General features: G+C 37.4%; 1 long non-coding RNA gene across 1 annotated transcript in view; it reads right to left on the bottom strand.

Moving 5' to 3' along the window:
- The window catches only part of LOC131820554 (uncharacterized), a 65,222-nt gene that overhangs the window by 7,305 nt on the left and 34,326 nt on the right, over positions 1–23,591 (bottom strand). The window contains exons 3-4 of the long non-coding RNA XR_009349691.1: positions 12,497–12,615; positions 4,763–4,844 (exon numbers count right to left, since the gene is read on the bottom strand). This is a non-coding gene — a long non-coding RNA (uncharacterized LOC131820554). The remainder of the gene's footprint in view (positions 1–4,762; positions 4,845–12,496; positions 12,616–23,591) is intronic.

The following is a 23,591-nucleotide window of genomic DNA, read 5'->3' as shown; positions in this document are numbered from 1 at the left end:
AGGTGGAGGGGGTGGGGTGGCTGGGTGATGGACATTGAGGAGGGCACTTGATGTAATAATGAGCGCTGGGTCTTATATGCAACTGATAAATCACTGAACTCTACCTCTGAAACTAATAATACATTATATGTTAATTAAATTAAAAAAGGAAGAAAGAGGTGCCACTGGGAAGAAATTCCAACTATTTCCTGCTCCCAATCCAGACCCTGTTTTCACCCTTAATCCTTACCTTTTAAATTAAAGCAACAGGGAACTCTTGTTCAATTTTAAATGAACCTTCCTGCCCATGTCCTGGCTCCCATCCCCACCCATGGTCCACAGATCTCGCTCCATCGGTTTCCCCATCTTCTCCTAAATCGTCCATCTCTCCTTATCTTCCACTGGTTTCCCATCGACACCCACACACACTCGGGTTGTTACCGCCTTTAGAAGACTGCTCCATCCATGCACTGTCCCCCTCTTGTCCTCTTTGCCTTTACAGTCAGGTTACTGGATAACAATCTCTATTTTATCACATCATATGCTTCTCAAACTATTCCAGGCATGGTTTCCACCCTTAAATATGATCGCATATTTTGACTGAGTCAATAATGAGCTCTTTATTGCTAAATCCAAAAGATATGTTCTGTTCTCATCTTTCTTGAACTCTCTGTAGTGTTTGTTTCTGCTCATTATTCAGCATTGCGATCCCCTCTTTTCCCTTGGCTTTTTGATACCTTTCCTTAACGGACTCTTCTGTTCTGGTCCTTGAGTCCCTCCTATTCTTTCTTAACCCATTTTCTTTTTATAGGTTAATTAAACCCCATGGCTCCAATTACCACTTCCATGCTAATGACTCAATACATCATTTATGCAACCCACAGCATCTCTCCTGAACTCCTGAAAAGCTCTATTTGGAAGCTTCACAAGGATTTCAAATTCTTAGCTAGAGTGGACTTTATCCTGTTCACCAAAGTCTACTCTTTCTCTGTTACCAATTTTAGTGACTGTACCTGCCATTATGCTGCTGAAAAAGCAACAAACAGAGTCTTCTAATTATACCTTGTTGATGTCCCTAGAATCAGATCTTGGAGCTTTATGTCCCACTTTCATTGTTCAGGCTCTTCTCATTTCTTGCCTAGATTACAGGTAGAGCATCATGGGGGACTTCCTACTTCTAGTCTGTTCCCTCCCTACCTAATTGTGTTTCCATACTTCACATTTCCTTTCTCTCACCCCCTGGACTTAAAGATGCTCATTTGGGTTTTACTGGGTAGAAATACAAAGCTGTAAAAAAACTAAAGGATACACAGAAAGTTTGAAGTGATGATCCATAGGTCTTACCTTGATTGCAAAACAAATGGAAACAAATAGTCATAGACAGATGGGGAGAACAGGGAATGGTCAGTGTAATGAAGATCTTAAAGAACCAGTGAAGGAGTAAATGACACAGTCAGAACAGGAATTAAATGAAATGCTTTCTTTTCACTTTTTAGATAGACTTAATTCCTTTCATTAAATCATCCCTGGATAGAGTTTTTAAAACATTCCAACACAAACCTGCAAAGGAAGTAGATAATGAAGCCTGTGGAGAATGGTCTTGGTAGTAACTGGATCAGTGCTTATGGTATGAAAACCAAGACCAATGAGAGGAAACTGGATCCTTTCTTACTACTCTGTGTCAAGCACAGATTAAATAGAAGAAATCCCACATTGTTTTCCAAAATATAGTTTTATATTCCTCATGTGAATATATTTATGGAGAGAAAATCCTGAACTTCTGGAGAGCATTTGCCTTTCAAAAAATCTTAGCTGAAAGAAAGAAAGAAAGAGAAAAAGAAGGAAGAGAAAAAGAAAGGAAAAAAGGGTGATTGGAGTCTTCAATCTTTATAACTATGAGTGAAGTGATAAAAACCCGTGATAATTGCTTTAAAAAAAAAGTTGAAAATCCAAGCCTATGTGTGAAATCCTTCACAATCCGGGGATGGCCTACCTTTCTAGCTTCATCCCTCACCCAGCTCCTTTCCCACTAAAGTCCAGTAAGACTGGATTACGTTTAATTCCCAAGCAGCATATTATTTTCTCGTTCATCTCAGCTCCTTTGCTTTTGCTGCTCTCCTAACCTTGTGCTCAGCATGCTGTGCCAGGAAAGGGTTAAGAACATAGTAAATGCTGATTAAAAGCTTTGGAAAGAAAAGCCAAGTATTTGAGTAAAAAAAAAATGAATGTAGAAGGGTGCCATTTATAACAAGCGTGGTGGATTTTTGGTTTATCAGAGAACAGATTTAGCTTTAATTAAAATCAAGTAGTGAGACAGCCAGGAGTTATTTCCATGGGCTTGGATTGGCAGGGGTTAATAAGTTACTGGGCAAGTCAGGAGCTGTGACTCTATGAAGGCTAGGAAGGGTAGTTAGAGCAAGCAAGCAAGGTCACATGGTCCTCGGGGGTAGTCTTCAGCTTTACATCACCTTTACATCACCCCCTCCCTGGTAACCTTCCTTGATTCTCAGCTGTGCTGAGAAGCCCAGGTTCCATCATGGAACAACATCTACCAGTCACACCATCTAAATGGAGCTTTTACTTCTTCTATTCTGACCTTGGTCTAAAATCGCCCATCTTCTCTGGGAACAGCAGATGTACAAGGAATATCCTCTATTGTAAAATCCACTACAAATGTATAGTCCTAGGTAAAGGGAGATGTAGAATTGCTGGGTCATTGGTTTTAGATATAAGCCCTAACAGTTTTTAAAGATTGTATCAATGTACATTGTCACCTGCAGCTTATGAGCTCACGTCTTTATCAACACCTGTTAATTTCTGCCTGAAAAATGACTGGGGTATTCCCATTCATGTTCATCTGCTAGTAATGAATTACCTCATTTTTGTTTGACTAAAAACATTTTTATTTCATCTTTTTATTCTTTAAAAAGTTTTATCCAGGCAAGTTATGTACAGATTTTAAACTGCACAGGTTTGTAATGATTTATGATCACCAATACAGCTCTCCATACATTTAAGATATTTATTTTTCTCATCATGTTTTGCAACTTTCAGCAAGCAAATCTTGCAATATTTTGCTAGATTTGTGGCTAAGTATGCCTTGTTTTAATGCTCTTGTAAATAGTTTTTTGAATTTCCTTTTTTTATTTGATAGGGTTCACTGTATTTTTCAAGTTACTAAACTCATTTATTACTTTTCACATCTTATGTAGATTCCTTAGTCTTCCCACATAGATGATCATGTTGTCTATGAATCAAGAGAATTTTACTTTATCTTTTCCAGCCAGGATTTTTATTTTTTCCTTGCCTAATTGCACTGGTTAAAACTTGCAGTACAGTGTTGAACAGAAGAGGTTAAGAGTGCACATCCATGCCTTGCACCCAAATTTTCAGATAAAGCATTGGTTTTTCACCATCATTTATGATGTGATGTTACCCATAGCACTATTTTTGGATGTATTTATCTGTTTGAGTATATTCTTTTCTATCCCTAGCTTGCTGAGAATTTTTTTTCTTTTTTTAAAAAATTAACATATAATGTATTATTTGTTTCAGGGGTACAGGTCTGTGAATCATCAGTCTTACACAATTCACAGCACTCACCATAGCACATACCCCCCCTCCATTGTCCATAATCCAACCACCCTATCCCTCCCCCTCTGCACCCCCCCACCTTCCAGCAACTCTCAGTTTGTTTCCTGAGCAGATTCTCTTCCCTTCCCCTATGATCCTCTGTCTTGTTTCTCAAATTCTTCATAACAGAGAGATCATATGATAATTGGCTTTCTCTGATTGACTTATTTCAGTGCAAATGGCAAGATTTCATTTTGGTGAGAATTTTTATCTACAATAGGTGCTAAGTGAAATTCTTTAGGCTTATGAAAAGTTATATCAGTTAAAAATTTGGATCCAAAAGAAGAAAGGATTCAGGAATTAGTAAATATTCAAGTAACTATATGACATTTTCTTTGTTTTTTTTTTAACTCATAATGATTTGAAGCAATTGATTTTCAAAGAAAAAATATTATTATGATATGCATAAATATGTGGTAGGAAAGATATGACAACAAGAGCACAAAGGATTGGGGGATGAAATAGGAAGAATACTATTACAAATCTCCCATATTATAATATGAGCTGATACCATATCCATTTAGATAATATCACTTTATGGCAGACTGCAATTAATTAATATACTAATTTATTCTGCTTAATTAATATTAACTAATACATAGTCTTAACTAGTAAATAATTTTTTCTTCAATTCATTTCTTTATGCCTTATACTTCTTTTTTTGTCTTTCCAATACAGAAAGCTGGTTGCTGCCCAGGACTTAGTACTGTCTGCCTAGAACATCATTTCTTCCAATCTGGGAGGGTCTAGCTTCTTCCCATCAGTTAGGTCCCAGCTAAAAGCACTTCTCAGTGATGACTTTTTCCTGTACTCAATCTCCACAGCTCTGTTTATGTTTATTTTATATCTAAGATTTTTTTTAAACTTTATTGTCTCCTTTGCACCATATTTGATTATTACCTCCCCACTACTATTCACTTCCCTTTGCACCCTTAACCCTTATGTAGCACAATGCTTATACTTTATAATTCCTGAAAGTCTTCATTTCAAGAAATTAGGCATATACACTAGGGCAGAACTAAATTGCAGGCATAGTGTCTAAAGACATCACTAGCATCTAAAATCAAACTTTTCTGCTGTCAGAGTGTATTTTCTGATAGAGAAGTTGCTGTGATTCTTTATCCTGTGTCCTGGTAGCCATTATACTCACGTAGGAAGTCAAGATTTGTTGGTTTTTAATCTCTTCTCCATTCTTTTGATGGAATGTTAGCAGTTAGCCAAACGATCAAAATCTATGCATAAAGAAATACAAATAGAAAAAAAAAGAGCCAAATGAAAATATGAAGCTTTAAGTAACTTAGAATTGGTAGTAACCCAAAAATAGAACCTGAGAAAAGACAGTAATTTCTCCTAGCATTCAGTGAAAGAATTTTCTCCTTTGTGAATATAATCTGTACTTCCCTACAATGATGATCTTTCCCAGATTTCCTGTGGTGACCCCAATAGCAGTCCTCGCTCCTACTCTCAAGTCGTGTGTACTAATTTGTTTTTTCAAGTAACGTGGCCACCATACCTCTTGGCATTTTTTTCATACTATTTCTTATATCTAAATTGCTTCCTGCGACTGTCCACCAAATAAATTGTCCCTCCTTTTCACTTTCTTTTAGACTCTGACTACATCATTTCAAGAAAACTTTCACCAAATTTATGGAGCACTTAATCTGTGCCAGGCTTCAAATCTAGCTGTGTACATGCATCATTCCACTGAAAAGCTTCATGGGAATCTATGAGATTGGTTGGTTATTCTTTTTAATAAATTAAAAAAAAAAAACTTGGGTGAAAGAGTTTTAAGTACTGTTCCTAAGGCTACACATCCGATGAATGAAGAACTGGAATTCAAAGTCAGATCTGTGTGAATTCAGAATCTGATGTTGTAACCACTAAGTGGTGCTGTCTCATATGTATGTATGTATGTATGTATGTATGTATGTATACAGCCTTATGCATTCCCTACTCCAGGTCCCATTGGAACTATATCCTATGTGTCTTTTTTTCTAAATATTTCCATTGCATTAAGATTTTTCATTTTCAAGGTTTATTGTAGTTTCTCCTCCCTCGTTTTATGTCTATATTGCTTAGCCCTTTATTTAAAAAAAAAAAAAAAAAAAGCCGGGACAGGGGATGGGGAAACCTGGGTGGCTCAGTCGGTTAAGGATCTGCCTTCAGCTTGGGTCCTGGGATCGAGTCCCACATCAGGCTTTCTGCTCAGCGGGAAGTCTGGCTTCTCCCTCTCACTCTCCCCTTGTGCTCTCTCTCTCTCTCAAATAAATGAAAATCTCTAAAACAGAAAGAGACACTGTGTCTACACTTTTCTACACTTTTGCCCTGCTCTAATTTAAAATAAGTCTCAGAACTCCAGGAGGTTCAGTTGGAAAGTGGAGTTTCCACACCACTGTGGATATTCTTTGCAAGCCCCAGAGTTCTCCAGAATGTTGGATTTTCTTAGATTTTATTCCAGATAAGACTTCCAGGCTAACTCAGTAAGAAACAGAGCCTTCAGACGAGGCTGTTTGGAATGTGGTGGCAGGCGTGGGTATATCCATAGATTTCTCTAGAATCTTAGGGAGCTTAATTCCTCTCCCATTTATCTCGTACTTGTTAGCAAAAGACAACTAGTTGATTCTTACTTAAGGATATGCATGGCCTGGGGACAATCTGTTCAAAACTTTCTAGATGTCATGCCAACTTGTATGTAATCCAGCACAAGCAGTGTGTCTACCAAAGGTGAATCATTAAACCAGGAATAGCCAGCAGAAGATCTGAATTCTTTTCTTGGCTACTCTTAAAAATAGCTCACTGTATTACAGGCAATTCTCTTCAGCACCCTTGATCCAGAACCTTATTTTGAAAAAGTAGATAAATTTTGGCAATTAAATAATTTCACATTATAATGCAGTCTAACCTCTGGTAGAGATAAACATTCTGGTGTGTCAGTAATGGTGACTTTAAACTATGTTTTCTTTAAAGGATATTTTCATATGGTTGACCCAGTAATCCACTAATTGTGACATTTATCAGTCATGGAGAAGCTGCTGTGTATGTGGACTTAGACCACCCACTGCTCGAATCACAGGGCTGCCTTTATTTGTTTTGTTGCAGACAAATTTCTGTAGCCAGCTTGGACATTGGCCAAGGAGGCACTGTCTAGTGACTGTTATATGTAAAATTCTTGTCTTTTTGATGAGAAGGGGAGTTTTCTTTATCTTGTTCTTCCCGTTGTAGTACTGACAGGGGTCAGAGGGGATGGACAGTTTGTGGGCTGAAATCTACAGAAGGCTGTCCTCCAACACAAGCGCCTTCCCTCTCTTTGCCAAGCAGACCTCCATGGGGATGTTGCTAGGCCATCCAAGGTTCAACTCTACTGACAAGGGACTGGAAACTGGACAAGAAATGGAAATGCACTGTGACTTCCTCGGTCCTCTTCTGCTCCTTGAGCCAAATAGCAAATCAAGCTTTGGTTTCAGGAAAGAAAATGAGATTGAAGTGAAGTGGAGGCATTAGTGTGTCTTCATGCCCATCCCCCACCCCTGCTCACTTTTCACCTCCTAACGTAGCTGCATGGAACATCTGTGTCCAGGTAACCTGACAGATCTTGAAAATAGCACCTTTGGATTCCATCTTTTGGGGCCCCTCTGAAATGTTCTCACAGAGTCATGCCATTGTTTTCAACAAAATATTTCTCCTTCCTAATTCAGTTCTCCCTTCTGTTTGCTATTGGAACCAGGGACAGTGATAATTTTGTTGGAAACTGAATCAGTTGCAAAGCACTGGGAACAAGTATAGTTTAAAACCTCAGGTTGGGTTTCTTGGGATTCTAGGCCAAGTCTCTTTCCCAGTTGCTCACAGGAAGTTTTGACTGATGTCATTGGAAATTGTATGTGTACATGTGTGTGTAATTTAGGTCACAGCAAGGCTGTGAGCTTCCAGGATAAAACTCTTGTGTCAGATTATATCTACTGACTGCATCACTCTTCATGCCCAGCTAATATTTGTGATGCTGATGAGCCAGGAAACCATTCGTCTCTTTCTCAGTTTGAGATCACCACTGAAAAGCTGCCTCCTTATGGAAGAAATCAGAGAGATTTTTGTTCAACTCAATGTTTTACAGGCTTAGACTTTTCCAAAATACTCCATCACACTTTCAGGATGAATATTTAGATCATCGTGATTGGCAATGGATATAACTCAGAGAAATTATCTATTCATGACTTCTAATTTTTCATTTCAAATTTTAAGGGAAATTGGACAGTATTGCCCTCATCTATAAAAGGGAAAAATAACCTTTGGCATATAAGGAAAATAGCTCTTGATGTGTTAAAATAGAAGGAATAGTAGGCAAAACCCAAATCATGTGAAGAGCCCAATTGAACAAAGGTGCTTTGAGTAGACTGGTAGAAGGACATCTTTTGGTAATGTATGTATGTAGTTTGGCAAATATCCATAGGCCCCTTTGCAACCAAAGAGTGAGCCATCCTTTATTTCATTTCCTTTCAGATAACCAGGCTCACAATACATTTTCTTTATTACAACCAAACTGTAGTATTTAATGACATGAGCGTTTATGAAGCTCCACGTTTCCCCAACTTTTCCTAAATCTTTTTACAACCTGTCCTTTTCCTTGTCTTCTTTCAACACAAAGATGGTAAATTGTCCAAATACCGTCTTCAAGGATGTGATGAGAGACTCACTTTTCAAACAGTGCGAATTAATATGCTCTATCTCTGTGCTATGCTCTAGTGCTCTTTTCTTCCCCCTCCTCTTATTTGCCTGTCTTCCTTGGACAAAATTAATCTATTTTCTTTTCTTTGAAGTTCTCTTCTGAATTCCCATACAGTGTTTGGCCAGCTCCCAATGGCTTTCCTATTCCTATCCAGACAAGATACAGAATAATTCCAAAGCTGTGGCTCCACAGTCTTTTTCTAATCCTTGAAGTGCAATCGGAAGCACAGGGCAGACCCTTTACATAAGTGACAGTTCTCATTGGATTAAAAAATCTAATTGGACAGTATTGGAGCCTTCATTTTCCACAAATCTTCCTCCATCGCAGTAGCCCATTTGTAGTTTCTGAAGTGGTGGTTACTAGTATCCCCTCCAAAAGAAATAAAAATAAAAACAAAATTCAAAAAGTCTAAGAAACTTCATAGCTCCAAAACAGCCAGAAAACCCAGCATTTTGACTTCTGCTTCTACTCTGTCATTACTTGGTTCTTGTTCTGCTTTAAAACTCTAGTTTATATCCCGATTTTAGTGAAGATTGAGACTTTGGTTTTCTCTTTCATATATGGTAGTGTTTTTTGTAGAGTATAAGCAACCCAGTCTTGACATTTTTATTTATTTTTCCAACAACTTCCTTTCTCTCTGTGATCTATAACCTCCCCAGCTCCCAACATACACAAAATTTGAAGCTTGCTCACCGGTCCCTGCCTCAGTGGACTCTGTCCCCTAGGTTCCTCTCTCATTTTAGAAGATTTTGATGCTCTCCTGTGGTATCTCGGTATCTGTTCAGTCTAAGCAAGTAGAGATGAACCCAGAAGAAAAATGTAAAGAGTTTCCAGGGTCAGGTTCCTTCTCCAACAATAGTTTTCTCCTTGACTTTTTCAACTTTATCTCAGAAGGGAGTGTGGTTCATCAATTCTGGACTCTGAAAAAGGTACACTTCATGATTGCAGTGATTTTTCTCTGCCTTGTTTATAGGACTTCGAATACCAGCTGACACACAGTAGGTTCTCAATCAATATTCTGTAAATGAATGGTTATAATCCTTAGGTATCCCTTTATGAGCTGTATTTTTTTTTTTAGTTAAAAAATTCTGTCATTATTAAATCAAAAGGCATTTTCATGTTGCAGTATTTGACATACTACACATTTTAAATATTCTCATTTTCATCCCTAACTGAGATTACAGAAAAACAAACAAACAAATAAACAATGGATGTGGCTAGGCCAGATGAGGAACACGAACACTTCTGGAAGATCCATCATGATGGCTGCCCTAGGAGACCCAAGTTCTTTTTAAACAAGTGTTGGTTTATGATGGCAGTACTGGTTAAATTATATTTTCAATGTCATTTGACTGGTGAATTTGAGAAATATGTAATAATCGCTTTAGTTGTTGAGGTCCATCACCCTGTGTTCTGTACCAACAATAGATTTTTAAAATTTATCTTTTTAGGTAAGCTCTATGTCTGATATGGGGCTTGAACTCACAACCCCAAAATGAAGAGTTGCATGTTCTACCAGCTGAGTCAGCCAGGAGCCCCAGCAGTAGACTTTTTAAATTCAATGCATTGGACATACACTTGGTGGCCTGAGAAATGGCCCTTGTATCCAAACCCAGCATGTCATTATAATATTTAATGTAACATCAGGAGTTACAAGTGTTCACCTAAGTGGCATAGGGATCTTTAGGGCTTTGTGAAAAGTTCCCCATCATAGTGCAGAGCAACATAGTGGATATTAAGGCAGAAAAAATGAGGAAAATCTGTTGTGTTCCAGCCTGCTAGGAAACTAACTGGCTCCTGACTTCGGATTTCTTCCCATGCCTGCCCTTACCCCACCAGACATTGTCATGGACTCGGTTTCAGAAGTCCAATGCCACCAGGGCTTAGAGGTTGTTCAGATAATTCTTCTCCCAATGGAATGATACGCTGTGAGAGAATAAAGCTAAACTTGGAAGTCTAGTTTTATAAGCAATGGTCCTGGACAACAGGATGCAGTGTGTTTGCTACTTTGTTATATAGGAAACCAGACATGTGCTTCATCTTTGGGATGTTAAGAGACATGAATGAGATTCAGAATGACTGTAGCAATTAAAAAAAAAAAAAGTACCTTTACAGAATTAGACCTATAAATACAGAGAAAAAACTGGTGGTTGCCAGAGGGGAGGGAGTGGGAGGATGGGCAAAATGGGTGAGGCAGAGTGGTAGATACAGGCTTCCAGCCGCAGAATGAATAAATTTCGGGAATAAAAGGTACAGCACAGAGAATATAATCAATGATATACAGTCAATGATATTGTAACAGAGCTGTATGGTGACAGATGGTAGCCAATGTGGTGAGCACAGGGTAACGTATAAGAACTTGAATCACTATGACATACAGTTGAAACCAATGTAACAATGTGTGTCAACTATACTTAAAAGTAAATTTTTTAAAGTACCTCCATATTTCAGACCTACACATTTGACTGTTTGGACCCCAGTTGTTTCTTCCCTGAGTTTCACATATGAGACTGTTACTATCACATCACATAAAGAGACACAGTATCAATAAGTTAGGAGGACTTCTCTTCTGGAACTGGAACAAATATGGGTGAATAGAATATCACTCAGAGAAACCCTAAATATCCAATACATTAATAGGTTAGTAAATCATAATACAACAACTGTTTGATATTTCACAATACTCAAAAAAGGAATTATTAAAAATTTTAAATGGCATGAAGAAGGGCTTCTAGTAAACTGTCAAGTCGAACACAAATTAAATACACATACAGTCACAATTACAGTTCAAAAATAAAAAGCTCAATAGCAAATACATTTCAAAAGTTAACATGATAAGATTATGGGTAGCTATTTTCTTTTTCTATGTTTTGTAATTTTGATAACAAATATATATGATTATAAGGGGAAAAACAAACTTTTATTTCAACGGGCAAAAAATAAACTATTAAACATGTAAAAATGCCTTGAAAAATGAAAAAAGAATGTCAAATAGCGTATCATCATCAGATTACTGAGCAAATGTAAAAGGTTGATTATCATTTAACTGCATTATGAAAAGCAATTAACAACTAGATGACAAATGCACTGCTTTTTAGTGATTCTATGGCAAAATGAGTTTTAAATACACCTTTCAGTAATCATATCAACACAGTTGTGAAAAATTGTTCAAATCCTTTTTTGTTAGTTTATTTCTCTCATATGAGCCAGTTATTTGTGTGCTTTTTTGGCCATAACTGTATAAAATAATTAGTAATTTCAGTGGGTCTATCTGCTACTCTAACTGCATACCTCCCTACAAATATTTCCCTGGTCTGAATCAAGGCAACTATTCTATTAGAAAAATGGTTCCAATAACTTGGTGAATTGGCCCTGGCTTGATTATTGTGATTATAAACTATTAACTGAAATCAATGCTATTGGCCACATGCTAGTTTAGTTACAGAGTGCCTAAAGTTTTTGCCCTCTGTTTGCATTTATTTTTTCAAGAGAAAAGAATAAATTATTATAGACTATATATTAAGACTTCCCAAATATATTATTTTCCATAAAGCTCCTTTGTTAAACAATTTTTTTAACTCTTACTCCTTGATTATTGTTCTTTATTGTTCCTTCCATTCATGCATTTCCCACAGGCATTTTCTAAAGTAAACATTGTTTTAGAACAAATTTATGTTTACAGGAAAAAAATGCAAAGATAACACAGAGTTCCCATATATACCACAGTCAGTTTTCTCTATTACTGACATTTTATTTTTGTATGGTTATATTAGTTACACTTAATGTTAATACATAATACTGATACATTATTATTAGCTAAAGTCTATAATTCATTTACATTTTCTTAGTTTTAACCCTGAGGAAAAGAGATACTGCTAATACAAGTGGCTAACATTTACATGGCTCTTATGAGGTAGATACTCTTACCAATGTTTTATATATATTTTATATATATATATGTTTTATATATATATATATATATATATATAATCTTACTGTACTTAAACTTACTGTAGACTTAAAGCTATGGCGTCAAGAAGCTAGAAGAACTCTGAATGGGAGAAACCAAAAAAATCCATACAAGGACATTTCATAACTAAACTTCTGAAAACTAAAGGCAGAGAAAATGATCTGAAAAGCAACCAGAGAAAACTGACATCTTACCTATTGGGAAAAACAACTTGAATGGCAGCAGATTTCACTTCAAGTAGTATTCATTTATCTCCATTTCACAGGTGAATAAACTGAGGCACTGAAACATTCAGTAGCTTTCTCATGGTCACCTAGATATAATGGAGAAGCTGGGTTGTTTGATTCCAGGGTCTGTGCTCTTACCTTATGCTTAATGAAGTCATGATTAGGCAACCACTACTTTACCATCATCTACTTTCAAGCCCAGTTCACCAGAACACCAAATTGTATAAGGCTGTAGAATCAACACCCCATTTAGTAATAACATGCAATTCTATCTGCAATGTTTTTCATTCATATATGTGCTTCTTGGGACTCACCCTGAAGTTTCAGAGAAACTGAGAACTGGTAGAGGATTCAAGTGTCCTAGAACCTACAGAGACTCAACTTAGAAATAGTAACTATATACATAACTATTTATAAACTTAAGAATGAATATAACAAGAACCATGTGGCACCTATAAAATGAAAAAAAAAATACCTACAGCTAAAAGAAATAAAAGAAGATTTAAAGACTTCCACTTTAGGGAATATGAAGTAGATGTACTTTTTCCTGTTCTTCCCTCTAATTACAACTAAAAATTCTGGACACTATTTGCAAAAGAAACATCGGAAGACTCTGAAAAATAGAAAGAAGGCAGATTGGCTAAGGAATAGCAAGATCTGAGGAATAAGATGAGTTGTATTAGTGGGAGTATTTTATTGGTGGTTTTTGTTTGTTATATCTCACTTTTTAGAGCTAAAGAAACTGGCAACCTGTGAATGCAAACAGCACAGACCCCCCCAAAACAAAACAAAACAAAACAACATCCACAGCAACCCTGTAATCCGTAGCCGAAGAAACAGGATAGGGGCAGCCTAGAAAGAGAATACTTTTAGATATTTTATTCCAGCAAAACACACACACACACACACACACACACACACACACAAAAGCATGGGCCCCATCCATGTCAGTAAAGAGTAAGTACAAAGTCCAGTCTTCCACTCCAAGAGGTTGTAACGAGGTACGCCAATGCCCCTATAGATGTAGTGTCAAAGAAGGAAGTTTCTTTCATTCCCACAGAGAAGTAAAGAAGTCTTCAGTGTTAGGGGACATCACCTAGAAAGTCTGGGACACCTCTCCAGAATTAATGAAGCATTCCTTCCCCTCCTGATGATGGTGTTAGAAGAAGCTTAGTGAAGAGTCAAGACATTTACTGTCGCCCTTTAGCAATAAGGCCATGTCTACCCTACTGCCAGTAGGACAAGGGGAAGAACTGGACTTGAAGCCTGCCCAGCAATAACAAGGCTCCCCCAACCTTCCATGCAAACAAGGCTGAGTAAGGAACCTGTGCTTATATTTTCACCTGAGAATAAGAAGGTGGTGTCTTACTTTCCACAGCCAGAGACAGTACACAAAGCCAGCTAAAATAGAGGCTTAAATAAAACCAATCTCATGATATACAATGTCCTGACTTAAATATAAAATAGTCATGCTATGAATGAGAAACATCTCAAAACAAATGAAAAAAGACAATCATTAGACACCAACATTGAGATGGCAAACATGTTAGAATTATCTGACAAAGATTTTAAAGGAGCCATGATTTAAAATGCTACAATGGCAATTATTATGATGCTTAAGAAAATTGAAAAAAAAAATACAAAGTCTTGGAAAAGAAACCGATGTTATAAAGAAGAACCAAACAGAAAATTTAGAACTGGAAACTACAATAACTGAAATGCAAAGTTCAGTGACTGGGTTCACCAGCAGAACAGAAGACACAGAGGAAAAAAATGAGAAGATAGGAAGATAGAAGAATTTAAAAATTGCCCATCTGAACAACAGAGCGAAAATAGACTGGAAAAACTGAGCAGAGCCTCTTATTTGTGGAACGATAAAAGATCTAACATTTGTGCCATTAGATTGCTAGAAAGAGGGAGAAAGTTGTATGTGTCAGGGGCAGCTGGGAAAGTATTTAAAGAAATAACAGCTGAAACTCCTCACATGTTGCAAGGGACCTAAACCCGTAGATTCAAGAAGCTTGATGAATGCCAGGTAGGATAAACCAAGGAAAGTGTCATCAAGATACAATATAATTAAACTTCTGAACACTAAAGAAAAAGAATGTGGGAAGCAGCCAGAGAAAAATACACACTATCTTTAGGGAGAAACCAATTTGAATGATAGCAGATTTCTCATCAGAAACCATTGGGACTACAGGGAAGCAGCAAGATATGTTTTAAGTGCTGAAAGAAATCAAATGTCAATACAGAATCCTATATCCAGGGAAACTGTCCTTCAGGAATAAAGGAAATATCAAGACATTCAAGGATGAAATAAAATTAAAAATTTACCACCAGTGTACCTGTGCTTAAAGAATGGCCGCATGAGATTCTCTGAACAAGAAGGAATGACAATAGAGGGGATCTTGGAATTTCCATAAAGAAGAAAGAACATGGTTAGAAAAAATCATTGTTAGGAAAAGAACATGGTTAGAAAAATACATTAAGTTTAGCTTTTTATAACTGATGTTTAAAGCAAAAATGTTAACATTAGTTTGGTTCTAAGTGTATCTAGCGAGAAGATTTAAGACAATTATATTAAAAATGAGATAGGGTACGAGTGCCTGGGTGACTCGGTTGAATAAGCATCTGCTTAGGCTCAGGTTATAAATCCAGGATTCTGGGATCCAGCCCCTGACTGAGCTTCCTGCTCAGCGGGGAGTCTGCCTCTCCCTTTCCCTCTGCACCCCCATCTTACTCTCTCTCACTTGCTCTCTCTCTCAAGTAAATGGATAAAATCTTAAAAAAAAAAATGAGAGAAAAGAAAATGAGACAAAATGACACATGAATAGACTAGGACTATTTACACACACATAATATAATAACCAAAGCAACCACTGAAAGACAAAGATTGGCACAGTGAATTTAAAAACATGACAGCCTATAGGGGCACATGGGTGGCTCAGTCGTTAAAACATGACACCCTATATGTTATTTACAAGAAGCTCATTTCAAAGATAACAATATACTCATGTTCAAAGTAAAGAAGGGAAAAGTTATCATAAAAACAATTTTTTAAAAAAGCAGAATCAACTTATTATTTTTTAAAAGATTTTATTTATTTATTTGACAGAGATCACAAGTAGGCAGAGAGGCAGGCAAAGAGAGGGGGGTGGGGGAAGCAGGCTCCCTGCTGAGCAGAGAACCCAATGTGGGCTCGATCCCAGGACCCTGGGATCATGACCTGAGCTGAAGGCAGAGGCTTTAACCCGCTGAGCCACGCAGGTGCCCCTCAACTATGTTAATATTCAAGTAAACTTCAGAACAAGGACAATTACCAGAGACAGAGTTAAACATCATTTAGTGATAATATTGTCAATCCACCCAGAATACATAGCAGTCATAAGTGAGTGTACAGCAAACAACAGAGTTAGAACATACATGAAGCAAAGCTGATAGATCTGAAAGAAGAAATAGACAAATCCACCCATATAGTTGGGGAATTCAACATCATCACTCAACAAATGAGAGAGGACAGAAAAACTGGTAAGAGTATGGAAGGACTCAACAACATGAGACAATAAGATCTAATTGATATTTAGAGAACATCGCACCCAACAACAGCAGAATGCATGTCCTTTTCAAGTCCTCATAGAAATATAGCAAAATAGACCCTGGGCCATAAAACAAACCTTAATAAACTTGGAAGAATTGAAATGCTACCAATGTATTCTCTAACCACCACAGAACCAAAACAGAAATCAGTCACAGAATAATGGGAACATTCTCCAAACACTTAAAAACTGAACAACAGGTGTTTATAGTACCCATCGGCCAAAGAGGAAATCTCAAAAGAAATATAAAAAATACATTGAACTGAATGAAAATGAAAACTCAACATATCAAAACTTGCAAGACACAACTAAAGCAGAACCAGCAGGGAAATTTATAGCTCAAACAGATACACTAGAAAATAGGAAAAGTCTCATATCAGTGGGGCACCTGGGTGGCTCAGTGGTTTAAGCCTCTGCCTTCAGCTCGGGTCATGATCTCAGGGTCCTGAGATCGAGCCCCACATCGCACTCTCTGCTCAGCGGGGAGCCTGCTTCCCCCTCTCTCTCTGCCTGCCTCTCTGCCTACTTGTGATCTCTCTCTGTGTATCAAATAAATAAATAAAAATCTTAAAAAAAAGAAAAGAAAAGTCTCATATCAGTAATCTCAACTCCTACCTCAAGAACCAAAAAGAAGGAAAATTAAAACCAAAGAAAGAAGATAAGTAAAGATAAAACAGTTGTCAATGAAACTGAAACCAGAAAAACAACACCTAATGAAACAAAGAGATGGTTCTTTGAAAAGATCAATAAATTGACAAGGCTGTCAAAGAAAAATGAAAGACATACCAATACCAAAAATGAAATAGGGTTTATCACTACTAATAACTGCAGACACCAAAAAGATCACAAGGGAATGCTATGAATAACTCTACACACATGAATTTGCCAACTTAGACAAAAAACAAAACAAATTACTACAACTCACCTGATCTGAAATACATCATTTGATATATTAAGTATTTTAAAAAATTGAATTCACCATTTAAAAATGAAATTTAAACCATTTAAAAATTCCTAGAAAGGAAATCTCCAAGATCAAATGGTTTCTTTGAGAATTTTACAAAAGATTTAAGAGCAATTTTATACAAACTCTGAAAAAATGGAAAAGAACACTTTCCAGTTCATTTTACAAAACTGATATAGCCCAATTTATATTTAATTTATATTAAAAATTAGTAAGATGTAACCTCTATATATTGGAAAATAAAATTAAAAGATAAATAAAAATTACAAAAATACTTGAGACAAATAACAGTATAAAAAAGAGAAAACTACACACCAGTATCTCTTATGAATATCAAAAAAATCTTTAATAAAATATTAGCATATCAAATTCAGCAATAAATAAGAATTATATTTCATGTCCCAGTGAGACTCATTCCAGGGACATAAGACTGATTTGGTATATTAAAAAAAATGAATCACGGTAATCTACAATATTAATAGCTAAAGAAGAAATAGCACATAATCACCTTAATGCAGGAAAAGCATTTGGCAAAATTCAATACTCATTCATGATAAAAAAAAAAACAAAAAACCTCTCAGAAAAATAAGAATAAAGGTAAACTTCCTCAAGTTGACCAAAAGCACCTATAAAAACCTTAAGTTAACCTTATCTTTACTAGGGAAGCCCTCCTGAGCTTGGGAAAAAGACAAAGATGACAGCTCTCACCACTCTTGTTGAACCTAGTGCTGGAGGGTCCACCCACTGCAACAAGGCAAGAAAGGGAACTAAAAGACAGACAAGCAGAGAAGTAAAATGCATGATTGCATACCTAGAAAAGCTTTTTTGTTGTTGTTTTTAAAGAACAGTACACAGAACAACATGAATAAATTTTCAAAATGTATGCTGCATGGAAAAAGCCAGTCTCCAAAGTTTCCATACTATATAATTCCATTAGTATAACACTCTTGAAATGACAAAATTGTGGAAATGAACAAAAGATTAGTGGTTGTCAGAGGTGGGAAGGGTGTGAGTGGTAAAGAGGAACTCTGGATAAAAAGGGGCAGCCTGTGGGAGGTCTCTGGTGATGGAAATGTCCTGCATTTTTACTGTGTCAATGTCAATATCCTGTTTCTCTTATCTTTTTTTTTATTATTTCTTTTCAGTGTAACAGTATTCATTGTTTATGCACCACACCCAGTGCTCCATGCAATCCGTGCCCTCTCTAATACCCACCACCTGGTTCCCCCAACCTCCCACCCCCTGCCCCTTCAAAACCCTCAGATTATTTTTCAGAGTCCATAGTCTTTCATGGTTCACCTCCCCTTCCAGTTTCCCTCAATTCCCTTCTCCTCTCCATCTCCCATTGTCCTCCATGCTATTTGTTATGCTCCACAAATAAGTGAAACCATATGATAATTGACTCTCTCTGCTTGACTTATTTCACTCAGCATAATCTCTTCCAGTCCCGTCCATGTTGCTACAAAAGTTGGGTATTCATCCTTTCTGATGGAGGCATAATACTCCATAGTGTATATGGACCACATCTTCCTTATCCATTCGTCTATCTTATCTTACTACAGCCTTGCAAGATGTTACCATTGGCAAAAACTGGGGAGATAGTGCACATGATCTCTATTATTTCTTACTCACTGAAAGTGTATCTATAATTACCTCAAAATTAAGAAAAGAAAGAAATATAGCTACATAGCACTCTCCTGTGTAAAAGACCAAATATTGTTAAGGATTATTTTTGCCCCAATTAATGAGCAAACTTTGTACAAGATAAATCACAATGCCCCGAAATTTATATTATAAAATGAAAAAATGTAAAACCTCTTCTATGAAAAAATATAGAAAATTAAAAGATAAACAGGGACACCTGGCTGGCTCAGTCAGTACTGCATGGGACTCTTGATTTGGGGGTTATGAGTTCAAGGCCTACACTGGGTGTAGCGCTTACTGAAGGAAAAAAAAAGATAAAAGATAAAAATCATAAAAGTCTTATTTAAATAAATACCCCAAACCAGCAATAACAATAGGCAAAAAATTGGGAGAGTTTACAAAAGGGGAAATATGCATGGTCAGTAAATCACATTATGCAATGTTCAATATCCTTAGTTATCAAAGAAACATGAAATAAAACAATATTAAACATGTCTCAAGTGTCTATCAGAGTGTTGACCAAACTCTGAACCTTCCTGCTCCACCTGGAATTCAATTTGCTGGATCATTTTTCCTCAGTAATCTAAATGAATTCATAACTATTCTCTCTGAATACATCCATTAGAATAATTTACAGGATACTGTACTTCCCTTGACTTCTTGGCCTAGACCATCCTAATTTGTCTTCTTGGCCTTCCTTAGAATAACACTAGGATGTTAGCTGGATATTTTCTAATTCCCAAGTCTCTCCCCCAGGGAAGAATGATGGAGTCTAGGAAGAGGGCCTGTAATACAGATCTCAGAGGGATGCAGGTGTTTATAAGAAATGATGCCTCCATTAGGCACAGCCCACATGTCTCTCCCAGCACTAGTGTGACACTCTTGGGAGCCTTGTTATAGTTGGTACTTTTTAGCTGGAGGTCAGTGTGTATAAAGATATGGCTACCTTTTAGGTTTCCAAATTTTGAATGGGCTTTATGGTTTTGTTTTTTTTTTCTCTTCTAAGATATATCTCTCTATTTGTCTTAGTTTAGGCTGCTACAACACTATAGACTGGATGACTTTAGAACAAACACTTATTTCTCACAGTTCAGGAGACTGAAAAGTACAAAATCAAGGGGCTAGCCTTGGTGTCTAGGGTGAGAGCCTTCTTCCTGTTCTTCAGATGGTCACCTTCCTGCTGTATCCTTACCTGGGGGAGAGAGAAATCATCTCCCTTCTGTCTCTTCTTATAAGGACAGTAATTTACTCATGAGAGCTCCACCCTCATCACCTAATTACTTCCCAAAGGTCCCACCTTCTAATACCATCACATTGGGAAATAGGAATTCAATGTGTGAATTTGAGGGGGACACAAATATTCTCTACATAGCACCATCAGATCGAGTTCATACCAGACTACACAAAGTTTCTCCTTTTAGTCTATGATGAATTTGAAAAAAGAAGAGAATTAGACTTTTGGTCCAAGGTTGGGAAGTGAACAGCCTGACCCTAACATTTCCAAGACCCAGGGCAAGAATACAGATGGAGATATTTATACACCATGAGCTTCAAGGCACTCAATCCAAGCCGAGTGATCCTGACCTGCTAGGGGTGACTGGTCTCCCACCTCTGCCAATATCACACGTTTGAAGTGAAAAAGCTAAATTCAAATGTAGAATTCCCAGGTGTCTTAGAGTTCTAAGCCAAATATTGGCAGCTTTAAGAGAGTCAGTCCCTTCCACCCAGACCCTATTCTGCACCCTGCATCTCTCCCTCCACTTCCCATGCTGGCCTCCATCCTATGTTGCAAGGGACCTCAAGAACATGCATGTGGACTCACCAGCTGTGAAGTTCTGCACTTACCCCACCAGGAGCCAGTCTTTGGTCATCGTTCCTTGGGTGTGGAAATCAGTTTTGCAAACTGCTCTTTGGAAGCAGGACATAGTAAAGACCCTGCACAAGTCCAGAAAGTGTCTGGACAAAAAAATTCTGAGGTTCTGATCCCCAAAGCATGGTCTAGACGGGAATGGTATGGCCTTTGTTTGAACAAGTCTTTCTGACCCCAAGACTGGAGGGCCATCAGGGAGAGCACAGCTAGAGAGCATCGTGGAATTTTCATAAGCACAGTGACCAGGGAAAGGATGCTGCTTGCCAGATCTATGGGTAATTTTCCACAAAAGTGGAAAATTTTATAATTCAGCCTGTTGATTATTCAGATATGAATAAGCAATTTGATTAGTTTCATTCCCATCCACCCACCCAAAATGATCTTTAATGAATCATTGTCTGTACTTCATCTTCATCTTCTAGTGAAAGTAAGATAGACCTGGAGGATTTGGTGGGTACTCTTTTTCTTTCTTTTATATTTAATAGGGTGGGTGTGGGAGAAATACAGAGATCAAAGGTTCAGAGGGGACTATGGCTCTACTTTTGCTCTCTGTTGCAACATGATGGAATGCCCAGCAATGCAAAGATGGTAGCCAAGGTATTTCTCTTTTATTTATGCCCCATCTCTATCCTACAAGTATGAGAGAGAATTATTTTTGTTCATTACAACTCACTTTGTTCTTCTAAGCTTTTGTCATCATATGATGTGCTTTCACACATAGCATTTTATTTCTTTCCAATATAATAGGTTGCATTTGAGAATAACTCCGGTTTCTAATTTTTGGTTCAGTAATAATAAACACCTTCACATATTCATTGGGTGAATGTATATTGAGTACTTTCTATGCATTGAGTACTTTGCAACATGTTGGAAATATAATAGTGAATAAGACAAATGATTGTGTCCTCATTAAATTTACAATCTAGTGGGGAAAAAAAAACAGGCAAAAGTAGAAAAAATAATGACCAATTTTAATAAGTAGCTTTAACGGGGATAAAACACAGACAGAAATGCAGAATATACAGTGGCATGGGTGGAGCTATTTCAGGTCTTTGCTTAAATAAAGATCCCTTTTTAGAGAGGCCTTTTCTGGGGTACCTGGGTGGTTCAGTTGTTAAGTGTCTGTCTGCGGCTAGGTGATGATCGCAGGGTCCTGCGATCGAGGCCACTTTAGGCTCCCCACTCAGTGGGAAGCCTGCTTCTCCCTCTCTCTCTCCCCCAGCTCATATTCCCTCTCACTCTCTCTGTCTCTTTCTGCCAAATTAATACAATCTTTAAAAATAAAAATTAAAAAAAAAAAGAGGACTTTTTTGATCTTTCTACTAAAAATAGCAATCATCCTACTCGAGCACTCATCTTCTCACCTGTACTTTCTCATACACACACATATTTGCTTACTCATTTTGTTTTTCTCTCTCTTTTCTCATATGTAAGTTCTATGAGGACAAGAACTGTTTACCTTTTTACTGTGACAGTTGTTTTCCTTCCTTTTCTAGGACTAGAATAGTGCCTGGTACAGAGCAGATGCTCAATTAGTACTTATTGAATGAATGAATGAATGAATGAATGAATAAGTAAGGAAAAGATTTTCTGAGAAGGAAACATTTAAGCTGAGATGTAACAGTGATCAGTCATGCAAAGGGTAGGTAAGGTGGGAGGAGACCTTTCCAGGTGGTGGCAACAGCAGGTGCAAAGACACTGAGGCAGGAAAGAGGCTGCCATTTAAGGAACTGAAGGAAGGCCCCTTGCTAGAAGCCTGTGTCAGGCAATGGCTGGAGCTGAGATTAGAGACTTGGGCAGAGAAAGGTTGAGTTGTGTTTACAGGCCAAGGTAAACATTGGGTTTCACTATAAATACCTGTGGAAGAGATATAAGCAAGGCAGAAATATAATCATATGATTTGGGTTTAAACATAATCACTCTTGCTTCTGTGTAAAGCATCTAATGGAGGATGACAACAGTGTAACCAGAGAGATCAGTTATGAGACTTGTGTCAAGATTAAGAATATCAGGGGTGCCTGGGTGACTCAGTGGGTTAAGCCTCTGCCTTAGGCTCAGGTCATGATCTGGCTCTCTGCTTAGTAGGAAGTCGGCTTCCCCCTCTCTCTCTGCCTGCTTCTCTGTCTACTTGTGATCTCTCACCCTCTGTCAAATAAATAAATAAGAATATTAGACAGTATCCACTGTGCGCTTTTATCAGGCACTGGCCTAAGTGCTTTATGTACCATATAAATAAGATTTTAGCTTAATTAATTGATAGATTTTTTTCAATATTTTTCAAATGATTTTTCTTAAGCTTTACTTTTCCACATTATAATCTACTTTAGTGTAAAATCAGATATAAGAAAAAAAGTCATTACTTTAAAATTACTATGTTAGCATTTAATGGCACTCTAAAGAAATCACCACAATTTTAATGTATTTTCATCTTTAAAATCGTTCCAATAAATATTTAAGAATTACAACTGATTCCAAAGCATTTGATAATGGCATTTGGAGAATATTAATCCAGCAATGTGTCGGATAATCTGGGTTAGGGGGAATCCTAAAGTGGGAATTTAGCTGGGAAATGGGTAGGGTAATCCAGATATTAGATGATGAAGCCTAGACTAATAGGACTGCTGTGGGAAATAGCCAAAGAAGATAAATACAAGAAAAACCACACACACAAAAAAAATAAAATGGAAAGAATTTGATTGAAGCGGGGGAAAGCATGAGAGAGAAAAATTAAAGATGTTTTCAAGGTTTTGAGAAAGAGGGATATATGTAGTAGACACCGTTGATGCCTGGCCAAATCCCCTTTTTGTGCCTGTTGCTTCTATCCCCCATCGCTGAGGATACTTTCTGTTAAGACTCTTTATGCTCTGCCTGGAAATAATGCCCCCAAGGACTGTCCTCAGTAGAAACTGGAGCTGCCCCTCCCCCAACAGCCAGGGGTGGGGTTGCCCCCTCCAAGGGCAGGTAAAAATAGCTAATGCCCAGCTGAGG

Source organism: Mustela lutreola, chromosome 18 (genome assembly GCF_030435805.1).
Source record: "Mustela lutreola isolate mMusLut2 chromosome 18, mMusLut2.pri, whole genome shotgun sequence".
In the NCBI taxonomy this organism is placed as follows: domain Eukaryota; kingdom Metazoa; phylum Chordata; class Mammalia; order Carnivora; family Mustelidae; genus Mustela; species Mustela lutreola.
Note: the sequence above shows the minus strand (reverse complement) of the source record. Positions and strands in the feature narration are given on the sequence as shown.